General features: G+C 42.3%; 1 pseudogene; it reads left to right on the top strand.

Moving 5' to 3' along the window:
* Nucleotides 1–492: 492 nt before the first annotated feature.
* On the top strand, nucleotides 493–3,633 carry LOC101089573 (annotated as a pseudogene).
* Nucleotides 3,634–16,211: the final 12,578 nt, after the last annotated feature.

Raw genomic sequence — 16,211 nt, 5'->3', positions numbered from 1 at the left:
GTACTCTGTTTTTCTTTTCTGCAAAACGGTGGTGGGGAAAGGCCCTCAGCAAAGCTCTGCTCTGTCTCTCTCCTGCTCAACTTCACAGTTACAGAAAGAAGTTAGGGAAAAACAGAAGGTTTGACTTTTCAGAAAGCGAGTCCAGCGTTCTTTTGGTCATTGGTAAAGATAGTTACTGCTGATTTAGAAACCTTGAATATGGGCCAAAGCTTTAGCAAATATTAACTCTAATTTTACGGCCCTTATTATTAACAGCCAGATAAATGATAGTTCAGAGATTTTACATGATGTGAATGGATCCAAAGTCACACATGTGATTAGAGGCAAAGCCATAAATATAGCAAAGCCATAAATGTAGTAATAGTTGGAGTGTCTAATTTGTACTTTTGAAAAAAATTAAAAATCTACCTCCCGTTCCATAGTATGGATATGTAACATCGTCTTTCGAGTTAGGCAGTACCTGCTGAACCGCATGCATTCTCCTTCAGACACATGAAGGAACTCGAGCCCTACCAGAGTCATCTTATCAACCTGAAAGCCGATTGTAGACCCCTCATAAACTCAGCTTTTGGGAAAACAGCAGGAAGAGGCCACTCAGCGGGGAAGCCTGGTGGGAAAGTGGGGGCAAGGGTTGTCATCGTAATGGTGCCTTTTATAATAATAAGCTCCAAGCCGGGTGACTTAATCCCCCTTGTGCTCAGTTTCCTCATCTGTAAATGTGGGTGTGGAGTCAATCAGTGCTTTCCTGAACTGTGGTCTGTGGACAATTTCCCTAGCCCATGTGAAAGTTGGGAAATGCTATCTACAAGGTCCATCCATCCCTTAGAGACCTTTGTGAAGGTCTGTATTCAAGAAGTCTGTCATAGCGATCCTGGAAACCTCTTAAGAACCTAAAGGAAGAATGCCATTTTGGAAATGTACAGTCAGATGACTCTTACGATTTCCTTTGGCTATAAAGACATCTGAGCTAATAGATCTTTCGTTCTGTTGCAATTTACAGCTAATTCCATTTTCTTTCTTTCTTTCTTTCTTTCTTTCTTTCTTTCTTTCTTTCTTTCTTTCTTTCCTTCCTTCCTTCCTTCCTTCCTTCCTTCCTTCCTTCCTTCCTTCCTTCCTTCCTTCCTTCTAGCAACAATGCTTTTATTTTAACAAAAAAGTATATAAAGAGGGTCACAAAATGGGGGGTGGTAAGATAGGTTGTAATGTGTGCGGTGTCTCTGGGTTCCATCCCTCTCTTCCTGCCCCACACACAAAAGTTACTGAATAATGTAAAAGTCACCATTCACAGTGCCAGAACACCGTCCAAATAATTGTTTTCATCAGGGTCAAAAAATACAGTGATTATGAATGTGCTGTGACCAGTTATTGGTTCCACTTTCTACCAAGGAAGGAAACGGGGAAAAAATAATATTTTGGGGCACCTGGCTGGCTCAGTTGGTGGAATGTGTTACTTTGGTTTCGGTGTTATAAGTTTGAGTCCCATGTTGGGTGTAGAGGTCACTTCAAAAGAAAATCTTTATTATTATTATTATTATTTTAATATTTGCTTTTTTAAAGTTTATTGATTTTGATAGAGAGCGAGAGAGAGAGAGTGCACACATGAGAACAGGGGAGGGGCAGAGAGAGAGGGAGAAAGGGAGAATCCTAAGCAGGCTCCACAAGGTGAGTGCAGTGGGACTCAGAACTCTCAAACTGTGAGGTCATGACCTGAGCCGAGATCAAGAGTCAGACACTTAACCAACTGAGCTACCCAGGTGCCCCATTAAGATTTTCTTTTTAAGTAATCTCTACACCCAACATGGGGCTCGAATTCACAACCCTGAGATCAAGGGTCACATGTTTCACTGACTGAGTCAGCCAGGCACCCCTTAAAAATAAAATCTTTAAAAAAAATCATATTTTCTTGGTTGTCTACTTTGTGTCAGGCACTGTGTTAGATATTCTATGTATTCCTTATTTATTTCTTGCAATACTATGTGGAGTATTATTATTCTCACCTTAATGATACTGATCTTAACTACATCATTTTTTTTCATAACTACTGTAGTCTTACTGAGAGAGTAACAGTACATCAACAATGTAGAGTCAGTGGGTGCAATCCCCGATACTCTATCTCTACACATTCTCTAGGTGATTTTATCCAGCCCTAGAGCTTTAATACTATTCTTATGATGTGGTGATGACTGATGACTATGAAATCTCATAATTTTCTCTTGACTGTTCCTGTATTAAATAAACATCTCAAATTTAGTGTGACCAAACCAGCATTTTAAATTCAGAGCTTTCCTCTAAAATTTTCTTGCCCAGTTAACCCTTAGTAATTGGCCTCCATGTCTGTCAAACAGCAATTTAGATGTTGATTTCTCTGATACCTTCATTCACCATGTGCACTGTATCAACCGGTCTGTTCTTGCAAGACACATCTAGAATGTGACTGCTCCTCTCCATTTCCATGTGTATTTCTGGTCAAGCTACATCATCTCTTATGAGGACAATTACCGCACTGTTCCATTTGTTTCTACTTGTGTTCCGTCTGCCATCAGGAGCCAAGATGATCTAAGACATAAATATAGGCACTGTCTTGGCCGGTTTGCTGAGGAAGACCACCAGCCTTGTGGGATTGGCTGTATGTGAGGGTCCACCCGAGAGTCTAAGAGTATCATACACAAAGATTCTTGATGTTCTTGAGCAAATTCCTAAAAATGCAGCTTACAGCAAGTATATAGAATGGATTACAAATGAGAAGTGGGGTATGGTTAAAGCGGAACCAGATGTTGAGAAATTAGAAGACCCACTTCAGGGTGGCCAACTAGAAGAGGTGATTCTTCAGGCTGAAAAAAAGTCTGGCAGGAAAAATGATACATTGGAAACCATGGGAGCCTTCAGTGGAAGAGCTCCTGCCAACCACTGGTAATGGCCAATATAATCCTCATTAAATGACTAGTGTGTTGATGGAAAGCTGATGTAATTAAGTGTTCTGTTACATAAAATAAAGAAAGAAAAAATTTAGACCATGTTACTTTGCTCCTTAAGACCTTCTGATGATTTTCCATTTCGCTAAAAAAAAAAAAAAAATCTAAGTTGCAGTCTCTGGCCTTGCTCATGTCTCCAACCTCATTTGGCCGATGCTTCCTTCCCTACGTTGGTTTCTTTCCCGATCTGCAACGTACCAGGCTTGTTCAACCCCAGATTGCTTCGCTTGCTCTGCCCTCTGCCTGGATGGCTCTTCTCATCCTCATTTGTTGTTGGTTCAAATGTTGTCTCCTCAGGGGTGCCTTCCCTGACCCCCTTTCCAGAAATGATCCCACGTTGTGCAGAAACTATCACATCATTCTGCTTTGTTTTTCAAAGGAGTTGTCCCTCTTGTTAGTTTATTAGTTTATTTGCTACCCTCCCACCTGTTTCTCTCAACTAGAAGGTAAGTCCATGAGAGCTTCCCTCTCTTTGTTGTGTTCAACCCTACGTCTCCCTGCTGGTGTGTTTCACAGTGCCTCGTACATATAGTGGCTCAGTAGATATTTGCAGGCTTAATAAAATAAATGTTATCTGTCTTGCTCATCTTCCCAGCCATTTCTGTTCAGCACACACTTAAATATAGTCAAACACATGTAAGGCTACACACAGTGTCTTCAAGCAGATTTCAAACAAATGTACTTTTTGGAAAGAAATGTTTAATGTGTATTTATTTATTTATTTATTTTTACATGTGTTTATTTTTGAGAGGCAGAGAAAGCACAAGTGGGGAGGGGCAGAGAGAGAGAGAAGGAGGCAGAATCCAAAGCAGGCTCCAGGCTCTGAGCTGTCAGCACAGAGCCCGAGGCGGGGCTCGAACTCAAACCGTGAGATCATGACCTGAGCCGAAGTCGGGCGCTTAACCAACTGAGCCACCCAGGTGCCCCAAATGTTAATTAATTAATTAATTAATTAATTGAGAGAGAGAGGGAGAGAGAGAGGGAGTACATGTGCACACGTGAGAGGAGGAGGGCAGAGAGGGAGGGAAAGAATCCCAAGTAGGCTCTACACTGCCAACTTGGAAGCGGATATGGGGCTTCACCCCACAACATGAGATCACTACCCTGGGTGGAAATCAAGGGTCACTCGTTCAACTGACTGAGCCATCCAGGCACCTGTATTCAGAAAAATTTTTAGATGAGATTATTATCTGCATGGGATTTTTTTAATTTATTTTTTCAATATATGAAATTTATTGTCAAATTGGTTTCCATACAACACCCAGTGCTCATCCCAAAAGGTGCCCTCCTCAATACCCATCTCCCACCCTCACCTCCCTCCCACCCCCCATCAACCCTCAGTTCTCAGTTTTTAAGAGGCTCTTATGCTTTGGCTCTCTTCTACTCTAACCTCTTTTTTTTTTTTTCCTTCCCTTCCCCCATGGGTTTCTGTTAAGTTTCTCAGGATCCACAGAAGAGTGAAAACATATGGTATCTGTCTTTCTCTGTATGACTTATTTCACTTAGCATCACACTCTCCAGTTCCATCCATGTTGCTACAAAGGGCCATATTTTGTTCTTTCTCATTGCCATGTAGTACTCCATTGTGTATATAAACCACAATTTCTTTATCCATTCATCAGTTGATGGACATTTAGGCTCTTTCCATAATTTGGCTATTGTTGAGAGTGCTGCTATAAACATTGGGGTACAAGTGCCCCTATGCATCAGCACTCCTGTATCCCTTGGGTAAATTCCTAGCAGTGCTACTGCTGGGTCATAGGGTAGGTCTATTTTTAATTTTTTGAGGAACTTCCACACTGCTTTCCAGAGCGGCTGCACCAATTTGCATTCCCACCAACAGTGCAAGAGGGTTCCCGTTTCTCCACATCCTCTCCAGCATCTATAGTCTCCTGATTTGTTCATTTTGGCCACTCTGACTGGCGTGCATGGGATTTTTTAATGTGTAAAAACTATGAGATAGAAGAAAGGACAACACTGTGAAGAAGTCATCAGATACTTCTGCACTGAGGCAGTGGAGGTTTGGAAAGGATAAACTGGTGATTCTGGTGTATTTTTTAAGTCATGGTTTCCAGGAGAGGGCAGGGATCGAAACTACAAATGGTTAAACATGGCTTTTGGGAACTTGTCATGTAATTCTTTTTTTGTCCAATCACTCCTTGCTATGGAGGCCAGTGGATTAACTTCTTCCAAACATTGCACTCAGAAAGGAGGGATGCTAAGGGAAGGTGTGGGGTGGCACTGAAATAGCCCCCTCTAAGGTCCCTGCAGAAGGAGACTGTTATAACCAAAATAAATTCGAAGAAGTGCCACATTGATAATTAGTGGAATATTTATTTTGGCGTGGTATAGCCCTTTTCTAAAAGTTGGAGAGATGTGGAGGAGAGAGAAAAATGGGAAATATCCTGTATTCTCGAAGGGAAAGGTATACAGTAGATAGTTTCATCTTTGAAATTCTGGCGCCACCTAGTGGTGAATGAAGCCTGTTTTAGAGACCCGCCATTTTTCTTAACTGTTTGTCTCAAACTTTCAGGTATGTCTTAGAATCATACAGTGAGCTTGTGCAATTCCCACCCCCCCCTCCCACCCATTGCTATAGATTTCAGAATCCTATAGTTCTTATGTGGGGCTTGGGAAACAGAGTCTGGAAAACGGGTTTACCAGGTGATACTGTAGAATTTTTAGTTAGCTTTTTAAAAAAATAATCATACATCAAGTGGCTCTAGCGATGTTTCTGGTTGTCTTGCCGTAAATTTGTTCCAGAAAGACCATCCTGGCCACAGATAGGTTTAATTGAGGTAATAGTGTCTGAAAGGAGAAGTTCCAGTAATTCATGGAGGTCCAGGCTTTGCAAAACCACCTCAGGGGCTCCAGGCATTTCCCAGGTGAACTTTTAAAAGGAGAATTAAAAAAAATTAAGTAAGTAACTGGATTGATTATTATTATTGTTATTATTATTATTATTATTATTATTATTATTATTATTATTTAGAGAGAGCACAGGTTGGGGAGAGGGGCAGAAGGAGAGGGAGAAAGAACCTCAAACAAGCACCACACTCAGTGTGGAACCCGACAGGGGGCTCGATCCCACGTGGGGCTCAATCTCACAACCGTGAGCTTGTGACCTGGCTGAAATTAAGAGTCCAACACAGCGGAGCCACTTGGGTGCCCCTCTCAGAAGACCTTTTATTTAAGGCTTCCTGAGGGATTCCCAAGGAAATGAATCTTCAAATATGACGTCAGACTCATAATAACAAGTACTCAGGGCATCTACAGAGCTCAGTTGGTTACGTCACCCGACTCTTGATTTTAGATCAGGTCATGATCCACAGTGCTTGAGATCAAGCCGCCTGTTGGGCTCTGCCTGTCAGAGTGGACCCTGCTTGGGATTCTCTCCCCCCCCCCCCACCTCTGCCCCACTCCTGCTCATGCTCTCTCTCTCTCAAAAAATAAATAAACATTTAAAAAAGTTTAAAAATCTGGTACATTGACTCACATGTGCTTGACTGTGCTCAGCTTTCAGCTGTGAATGTAGTGGACAGTTCCATTCAGGCTTCCACTCATTTTAAGGTGATAAGGTCCCCCTTCAAGTCCTCACCTAACGCCCCAGGATTTCCTTTGGTGCTGCACATGCCATAAGGAACTTTCTAGGTTATGACATATGCCCAGCTTGGAAGCACGGGGGAGGTTAGCACATCTGGGAGCAATCCTTGATCATGGGGGATGGGAGCCAATGGGTCAATACTCCTGCCTCTTCTGCTTGGGGAAGGGCCTCATGAAGGGTTATGTGTGAATGGTAGGCTCGGGACTTTACCCCATGGGCAGAAGTGTGTTTGAAGGGAAGAGTAGTGGCAGGGAGAATTTTAATTAGGATCCTAGATATTTTGGTGGTACCATGGAGATGGGATTGGTTTGGGAAGTAAATGGGGTCAGAGACAGATACTAGGCATTGATTATAGTTGCTCTGATTTGAAATAAATTGGGACTAAATTAGGCAGAAAAATGCAGTAGAAATTTGAAGTAGGAGACGCGATAGTAACCCCCTCTCCCTCTCGCTCTCCCTCTCGCTCTCTGCCCCCAAGTGTACTGGTCTGTTTTCCTTCCTGAATTGAATTGGGCTTATGAAAGCCCATGAACTGGGCTCAGGGTCCCTGTCTTTGTTTTGTGTTGCTCTGTTGCAGACCTCCCTCAAATTTAGTGGCTGAAATGGCCTGTTGTTTTGTTGTTGTTCATGAAGTCGGGCTGGGCTCTCCTAGGCATTTCTTTTTGCTGCTCCTACCTGGGGCTATGCAGCTGGTTGTTCTCTTTGCAAGCTTGCTGGTCAGTGTAGTAGTCAGGGTTCTCCAGAGCAACAGATAGACAGGGAAACTATGGATTGCGAGGAACTTGTTCCGGCGAGTGTTCCGCAAGATAAGCAAACATTTCCAATATATTTTAACTAGATAAAATGAGCGATGTCTGGCGATACGAGTAGGATGTGATGCTGAATGTCACATGATCACACCTGAGCCAATGGTCCTTGAAATTCGCTTTGATAGACAAGTGCTTTGGATTACAAGCACGTGTCCGCAATGAATTAGGCTCCCAAACCAAGGTTTCACTGTATCTCAATATACATGAGGAGATTTGTTGTGGGGATTGGCTCAGGCAGTTGTGAAGGCTGTCTGCAAGCCGCAGAGCTGGTGGCATAATTCAGGCCACGCCTGAAGGCTGAGAACCAGGAGCTCCCATGTCTGAAGGCAGGAGAAAATGGACATCCCAGCTCAAGAAGAAAGAGACGTTCGTCTACTCTTCCCCTTTTTGTTCCAACAGATTGGATGCTGCCTGCCCACATTGGTGACCTCAGGTCTCTTCACTCAATCTACTGCATCAGATGCTAATCTCATCCAGAAACACTCGCACAGACTCACCAAGACATGTTTTACCAGCTATCTGGGCAGCTGTGAGGCTCGTCAGGTTGACACAAAAAAACCACCTGTCACTGTCAGGGACCGCAACACAGGCAGCTTGTCTTTGCCCTGCGCACTGTCCTCCGCAGTCACACGCTTTTTCCTCTGGAGGCAACAGGTCTGGGGCACGAGGCGGGGTGGTGGGGCAGCAAAGTCACGAGGTTCTTGAAGCCTGAGCTCAGAGTCACGTTCGGCACATCTGTCTCATTCTCTTGGTCAGAGCAATCACAAGGTGACTCAGCTGTGGGGAAGTGGACTCCATCTCTTGACGGAAAGAGCTCAAGGAATTTAAGACCCCTTTTAATTTACTACTGCAGCCTATCTTAGTAGCCAACGAAATGAACCATGTCCTCTTATATACCTGGAACTGGTTTTAAAACTGGAATTCGGGGTGCCTGGGTGGCTCAGTGGGTTGAGCGTCCCACTTTGGCTCAGGTCATGATCTCACGGTTCACGAGCTCGAGCCTCGCGTCGGGCTCTATGCTTTCACCTCTGAGTCAGCTTTGGATCCTCTCTCCCCTTCTGTCTGCATTCCCCCCCCCCCCCACTCATGCTCTCTCCACAAATAAATAAACATTAAATAAAACACAAAAAAACCAAACCAGAATTCGGCTACTTATGTGCTGACCAGTCACACCTCCTCTCTCTCTTATGTGGTAAATATCCTGAGAAATATTTTATATCTGTGACAAGTTGAATTAACCTTCCCTAAGTGGAAGGGTGTAGGGAAAAGCTTGGATTAAAAAAAAATTTTTTTTCCAGATTCACTGGACTCACTTAGTCAATATCTTTTCAAAACTATAGTAATTATATTTCAAATGAGTTCTATTTTATTTTTATTTATTATTATTATTTTTAAATTTAATTTATTTTTAAGAGAGAGAGAGAGAGAGAGACAGAGAGTGAACGGGGGAGGTGCGGAGAGAGAGAGAGGGAGACACAGAATCCAAAGCAGGCTCTAGGCTCCAAGCTGTCAGCACAGAGCCCGATGCAGGGCTTGAACTCACGAACTGTGAGACCATGACCTGAGCCGAAGTCAGCTGCCCAGCTGACCGAGCCACCCAAGTGCCCCAAGTGAGTTCTAGTTTAAACTAGTGAAATTTTTTTGTGTGTGTGAATTTGAGTTTTTTCGTAAGGGAAAAGAAAAAGGTATTTTTATTTTCACAGTATGGCACTGATATTTATGAGATTATTTTCATAATTGCCCTAATAAACACCTTCATAATGGAATAAAAATAATTTATGTTTTAAATGCATGCAATTTCATGAAACACTAGAAAAAAATTTCAGTATCTTAAATTTCAGAATTACCTGGTAAGAATAGTTTATTAATTTTATAAACTTTTGTGACAGGATTGCTCACTGTAATGGGAATATCAAACACAAAGAAAGCTTTTGATAACCTGTTTAAAGGAAGCAGAAATAGGGATGCCTGGGTGGCTCATTTGGTTAAGCATCTGGCTCTTGATTTTGCTCAGGGTATGATCTCAAAGTTCATGAGCTCAAATCCTGCATTGGGCTCCATGTGGATAGTGTGAAACCTGCTTGGGATTCTCTCTCCCTTTCTCTCTGCCTTGACCCCACTCGTGCTCTCACTTTCTCTCTCCAAGTAAATAAACTTAAAAAAATAAAATAAAACAAGCAGAAATAGGGGGTGCCTGGCTGGCTCAGTCGGTAAAGTATGTGACTCTTGATCTCTGGGTTGTAGGTTTGAGCCCCACACTGGGTGTAGAGATTATTTAAAGCTTTTTTTTTTTTAATTGTAATGTTTATTTACATCAGGGAGAGAGAGAGAGAGAGAGAGAGAGAGAGAGAGAGAGAGAGAGAGAGAGAGAGAGAATGAGCAGAGGAGGAGGAGGAGGAGGAGGAGGGAGAGCTGGAGACAGAATCTGAAGCAGGTTCCAGGCTCCCAGCCGTTAGCGCGGAGCCAGAAGCCGGACTCAAACCCACGAACCGCGAGATCATGACCTGAGCTGAAGTCAAAAGCTTAACGTACTGAGCCTTCCAAGTACCCTGAGATTACTTAAAAAGAAAAGGAACTGGAGAAAAGTAAAAGAGTCAGAAACAGAATGGAAATGGCTTTTTTTCTGTGAGGAATCATTTGGTCACATACCATACAGTGGGAGAAAAGTTGTGGGAAAATCTTCTCCCTTAACAGAGCTGTGGCCCTAAGGACAACTGCAAAACTGCAGAGGCAGGAAAAAAAAAAAAAAAAAAAAAAGCACGATTTTGCTAAAGAGATGAGTGCAAAGGCAGCCTACATCAAAATCTTTTCAGAAGGACCAATTTTCTTTTCTTTTGAACCAAGATCTGTGATTCAGTTCTGGGCATTTCTTTCCAAGACCTTTTTTTTTTTTTTTTTTTTTTTTTTTTCTGGCTTCTCTCACCCGACTTTTTGCCCTTCCGTTTCTCACCTCAAACAGCTGCTTCTGAAAAGTTGACTTTGAGCTGTTTCACAAGGTCATCGTATTCACTGTTTCCTCTTCTGACTACCGTGTTTATGTTCTGACGCTGGGCTCCGCGTGTCTCAACGGGTTTTCCCAGGAAGGCCGGCTTGTTTGTTTAGATGCTCCTGAAACCGAGGAAGAGGGATTCTGTCTCTCAACGACAGTGAACCAAGCTGCTGGCACAGGTGAAAACGAAGATACATCTCAACAATAGAATTTGGCGCAACAGAAACCAGACACAAGAGTACATGCTGTATAAGTCACTTACGTAAAATTCCAAAACAGGCAAAGTTAATGTACAGTTCGACCAGGATATGGGTTACTTAGGTAGATAGGCTGGACGGTGCAAGCAAGTGGAAATGTTGGGGCGCTGCCTGGATTTAGGTACCGGGTACCTTGGCAGGCTTGCTTTGCGAACTTTTATCGCGCTGTGCACTTAGGATCTGTGCATTTTTTCATTTGTTACACTGCTTGAAAAAGTGGAGCAGTCGAGGAAGGATGGCTTTTTCCTTTGGCTTCAGGGAAATCTGCGCTTGGGTGCGTCTGGTGGTTTTTAAAGAAAGAATCGTTAAGTTGGCAACATTATATATTTTTTGAGACCCGCTTTATTGCAGTGTTGATTTTGATTTTATTGGGTTTCAGTGTCCACATAAACCACACGGAGGAGGTCAGGCATCCTATAAATCAGTGGCAATTAAAAACAACACAAGAACAATACAAAGCAAAGCCAAACTCTAGGTGATCACTATGGCAGTGCTGCAGGACTGTATTTTATTGAAAGGACAATAGTCACGCTCCACTAAGGCTAGAAACCCTAAGAGGAAGCTGGAAACTAAACATTAATATCATTGAAACCAATATATCTAGACAACTTCTCTATTTTTTTTTCTTTCTTTTATTTTCTTCCCTAATACCATGTAAGACCAGGTCATCTATAATTTGATATTTCTTTTTTTTTATTTTTTAAAAGTTTATTTATTTTGAGAAAGAGAGAGAGAGAGAGAGAGAGAGAGAGAGAGAGAGAGAGAGAGAGAGAGAGAACATGAGCAGGGGAGGGGCAGAGAGAGGGAGAGAGAGAGAATCCCAACCAGGCTCCTCATCATTAGCACAGAGCCCGACATGGGGCTCGAACTCACGAACTGTGAGATCATGACCTGAGCTGAAACCAGGAGTCAAACATTCACCTGACTGAGCCACCCAGGCACCCCTATCATTTGGTATTTCTTGGTTGATTCTGTTCAGCAGGAAGTTGTGTATTATTTTCTGGAAAGGGAAAGAAACAGGAAGTCATAAAGACTGGTAAAGTTAATGAAATATTTCACATTTGCCCATAATCACATTTAAATGTTACTTATATGTTGTTGGCCGACTTCTGTTATTTCCTGTAACAGTACTGACTGCTATCTCATAGTGGGTGCTTCTTCCAGGAGGTTTTTTTTTTTTATTGTTATAGCATGTTGGACATAATGCCTGAATTCATCCTTCCTTCCTTACAGTAGAAACAGCTCAAATATTACCAATGATAGCATTCTTAAGACTCTGTCCCTTGCATAGAAGCTGGAAGTTAGTGGAGAAAAAATAGATTAGCCATTTCAATTGCTGCTCATGTACCGGGGATACAACCTTGGTGGGTGGAAATGCATTTCATCCTTGGGACTCAGAATTTCAGCTTCACTGAATGTTTTACCCCATGTAGTTGTAAGCCTGAGAGAGAGAGAGAGAGAGAGAGAGAGAGAGAGAGAGAGAGAGAGCATGAGCAGGGGAGGGGCAGAGAGAGGGAGGGATTGTTTGTTGAGGGATTGAATTCACCTCAACACACATTTCCTGAGTGACAGTTATGGTACAAAACATTATGGATGAAGCCAGAACTGTAGGAGAGATAAATGTGTATGTAAAAAATTATAACACAGTATGATAAGTGCCCTTGCATGGAAATAAAGAGGTGGCTTCAGACACAGAGAAAAGAAATCAGCTAACTCTGTTGGTGGCGCAGAAGGCTTTGGAGGAAGATCTTAAAAGAGGAGTGGAAATTTTTCACGGAGACAAGGTGGGGAAGGACATTACAGGAATGCACAGAGGCTTGAGTTTCCGTGGAGTGAGCAGACAATGGTGAGAAATCTGTTATGTGAGGGGCTGGAGGAAATCGGAGGTATTAGGAATGGAGCAGGAAATCCAGGCTAGGTTCTGGAAGAGTCTTGGATGCCCTGAGCAGGAGTTTGGATTTTACTGGAAGAGCAGTAGAAGGGTGGTAACAAAGGCAGTAGCGTGATCGTCCGTGTGTTTTAGGAGGGTAAGATCAACAGTGGGTAGATAATGCATTGTCGAGGGGAAAGCAGACAAGGACCCCAGCTAGGAACTCTTGGAATAATCAACACTTTGGGCCAGACTAAAGAAGCAATTTCTTGGAAGCAGGCTTCATCTTGGATTTAAACGAGTTATGGTGTGCAGTTGGTGGAATACTGTCAGATCATGCAAACAATAATGGTGATCAATTTTAAAGATATTGAAAGATGTCCAGAAAATAGTGCTGAACAGAAAAGCTTACAAAAACGTGAGCAATGAGTTTCTGAATCAATCTGTCTCTCCTTCCTTCTCTCTCTCTCTCCCCCTCTCTCTCTCAGTCTCCCCTTCTTGATCCATCCATACCTCTGCAGAGAAAAAAAGAGAATATACTATACAAAGATGTTAATAAAAGTATTTACTTGCCAGTAGGCTTTGGATAACTCAGATGCCCAATTAAGAAGATAGTATGGTTGGCTTGCCCGGATGGCTCAGTTGATTAAGCATCCAACTCTTGATTTCAGCTCAGGTCGTGATCTCATGGTTCGTGAGATCGAGCCCCTGTGCCAGGCTCTGCAGTGACACTGTGGAGCCTGCTTGGCATTCTCTCTCTCCTCTCTCTCTTTGCCCCCCCCTTGCTTGCATACCCATGTGCTTGCTTTCTCTCTCTCAAAATAAATAAATAAACTTAAAACATAAAAGAATACAATGCGGAGGAGCTTAGAAAACTGTTCTTTTTCATATTCAGACCCTATTGAAACCTAGTGGGTAGTCTGGCATTTCAGGATGAGAGGGGGCATTTGCAGATCCAGCATATAAAGGGTCAAAAGAAAATGATTAGAAATAGAATATAAAAAATACAAGAACAGAATGTGGAAATGGGATTATTGAACTGACAAGAGAAGGCAGGTGAACAGTTTTATTTAAAGTTTGTGTTAAAGTTCATCTCTGGTTGCTTTCCGAATTGTTTCTTGTTGTCAGAGCCTAAGGATGTTGTTCTGTGAAGGGGGTGGTGATTTGAATGGCCTGTTTACGGACCCTTCCAGCGGTAGGTCCTCCATGCCATGTGGTTCCACTGTTACCACTATATGAAGGGGGCTAATGGTCTTATATTACCTTTTGTATTGTTTTAAGTATTCTTTTCAGAGCCTTCCAGAAAACAAAATTGCCCACAGGTACAAGATGGAATTGATGCTTTTGGATAAGATAACTTACACACAGTTGTATGGGGCCAAATTGGTTTGACTGATTCAAAATGGAGCCTCACGGAAGGGTTGGCGTTTGAAGAGGTAGCTGTGGGAAGGAGGGATGCAGAATGGAGAGACAAGAAAAGGAATAGAATCACTGAAGTAATTTGCAGCAGGATAAATGCATTTGGGATGAAAGAGGCCAATAGTCATGCTGCCATTTTTTTATTTCACTGTTATGAGAAAATGAGGTTCCCAGGAAGGAATATTAGGTCAGTCAACAAAACCTACTTTGGATTTGTAATTCGTGCTTATGGGGAACCATCTCGTGAAAGCGCTCATCCTTCTGGGTCCTATGATCAGATAACTTCACCTCCTTCTCTTGTTTAGACCTCAGACATTGGTTTCTTCATTTACATATTCATCTCCACCACTCATTCTCTTGCCAACACTTCTCTCTAGTTATTTAACTTCTCTTCGATTCCTTCATTTTTAAAGGTATAGGGTTCCCCTAGATTGTTAAACAAAAATTTAAAAGTCATGGACCCTTTAAGCAGGTTTAGAGCTTTTCTGGTTGAAGTCGAGGTAGGAAGGCAGAGTTCACCTGGCTCTTCTTAAACTCTCCCAAGTATTCCCCGAAAAGGGCATCCACGGAGCCAGGTTTGAAAACCACTGGCCCTGACTGAATCTACTTTCCAGAGTCAGGAGAGATTATTGTGGCCCGAAGTATCTTGAGAATAAAGATGTGTGTGGGGAGGATATTTTGCTTTTCCACATTACATTTTCGGCTGGTTTCCTTAACAAGAGAAATTTTGCTACTGTGGTTATCTAGTAGCTGGGCACCAGCATCAGTTCTTGTGTTGGAGAAAATGAAAAGTAGCCATTAGAGGCAGGAAACAGTCTTCCTGATGATCTGCCTAGTGGTCTTTTGAAAACTGCTCGGGATCTTCACCCCTCCTTTTCCCCTTGTTTTTCCATAAAGACCTCTGACAGGAATGTGCCTCACTTTGAGGTTCTGGGAAAAGAGGGAGCTGGCATCTGTCCTTCAAAGTGATGTCTTTGTTCTCAACTGAGTGGTGGAGCTTTGAACTCTTCTGGACCTTGATGTCTCTCTGAGAATCTCCTAGTCTGGTAAAATACTCTTAACCACTTGCTTTCGAAGGGCTCAAGTAAAGAAAATTATTATTACACGTTTTGTGAGAAGCATTTTCTGCTGCCATTTTGGTCTTCCCCTCTGAGCATATTGTATGAAAAGAGCGTAGGATTATTCTCCTTTAAGGGAAGAAGAATCGTCTCATTGTTCTGTGTCAGGGTGCAAGTCATTTCCAGTGGATGGCCCTTCTTTGACCCTCCGAGGCTGCTGGTTAGCACAGACTGCAGAGAGCTTGGAGGACACTTTAAGGGATTGATTCAAGGCAGCGGAAGCCTCTTATGCCTACAACCTAACAACCTTTCTTGGGATGCACTCAAAAGCCGTATCTGGGACCTCTACTTTGTGGCTTTCGAAGTGATACATCTTCATTAGGATTTAGAAGTAAACATATATATTTTAAAGCCTTAAGAAGGAAGCAGTTTGTCTTGAACACAGTAGATTTGATCTTTAGAGAGAGGTGAGCAGCCGACGTTTTTTCAGCAAAAGCTAAGGATGATGAATGAAATGCCCAGGGCTAAGAAGGCCTCTTCACCGTGCAGAGGGTTATCTTTAGAAGGATTTTAAATCAACACGCATCTAGCTACCTGGCTAAGGAGTACTCGATCAGTGACTTTTTTGTGGGATGAATCAGAAGAATAAAACCCCAACACTGTATCTTGCCTTTGTGAAAGAGTCAGTCTCCATAGTATCAATGGAATATATCTTGCAAATTATAATTCTTTGTGGGAAGGGTAAACCCTCCTCACCTTCCTGGTACACTTTCTATAAAATACATGAGGATTGTTCTCTGGAAGTGTGCTGTTAAATAAGAGCATGTACAATTTTTTGATTTTTCCTTCTTATAGTTGTTTTTTTTTTTTTTTAATATTTAGACAGTCTTGGTATGTATGGGTATTGCTATCTAGTGACAGTGGATTTTGGTGGTAAGATTTCTTAATAGGAAATTTTAGAGGTTTGGTTGGCATACTCATCTCAAATTTGAATGTAGTATAGAATTCAAGTCCAATTATAAGGCTTTAACATTTCATAATCTTGTGTGTGTGTGTGTCTACAGATTTTGCTGGTTTAGCCGCTGGGCGTTTGATGGTAAACAAACATGACCCGCTTCCCCACCAAACACCTAAGCAAACTACATAAATACATAGTACTCTTGCAGCGTAGTGTGAGAAAAAATACGATTCACTTCAGGGTGGTCTGATTTATGATCTGATTTCATGGCAATC

The sequence above is a fragment of the Felis catus genome, chromosome A1, assembly GCF_018350175.1.
Source record: "Felis catus isolate Fca126 chromosome A1, F.catus_Fca126_mat1.0, whole genome shotgun sequence".
In the NCBI taxonomy this organism is placed as follows: Eukaryota; Metazoa; Chordata; class Mammalia; order Carnivora; family Felidae; genus Felis; species Felis catus.
The sequence above is the reverse complement of the archived record's forward strand: the minus strand, read 5'-3'. Positions and strand labels throughout refer to the sequence as shown.